The sequence below is a fragment of the Pelophylax lessonae genome (assembly GCF_965119305.1).
Source record: "Pelophylax lessonae genome assembly, chromosome: 2".
Lineage (NCBI taxonomy): Eukaryota > Metazoa > Chordata > Amphibia > Anura > Ranidae > Pelophylax > Pelophylax lessonae.
Genome location: NC_138769.1, coordinates 603,294,823 through 603,295,121, shown reverse-complemented (window position 1 = coordinate 603,295,121; position 299 = coordinate 603,294,823).

Sequence of the window (299 nt, the reverse complement as noted above, 5' to 3'; positions counted from 1 at the left end):
GTTAAACCCACCATTGTTTTTTTATATTACTATTCCTTTATACTGGCTTTTGGTATTTACAAATGCAGCAATTTAGAATTGAATGAAAAATTTAGCACATTTTGATGGATAAGTAGTTCATTTTATATACAGCTATATAAATCAGAACAAAATGAGGAGGAAATGGACACTTTGTTCCAAATGAGGTACAATCCCTCTATATGAGGGACAGTTGGGAGCAAGGTATACGGTCTATCATAGGCAGGAATAAAGGACAAGTGACGTCCACTCTCTCTCCCGGCAGCCGGAAGTGCATTGTG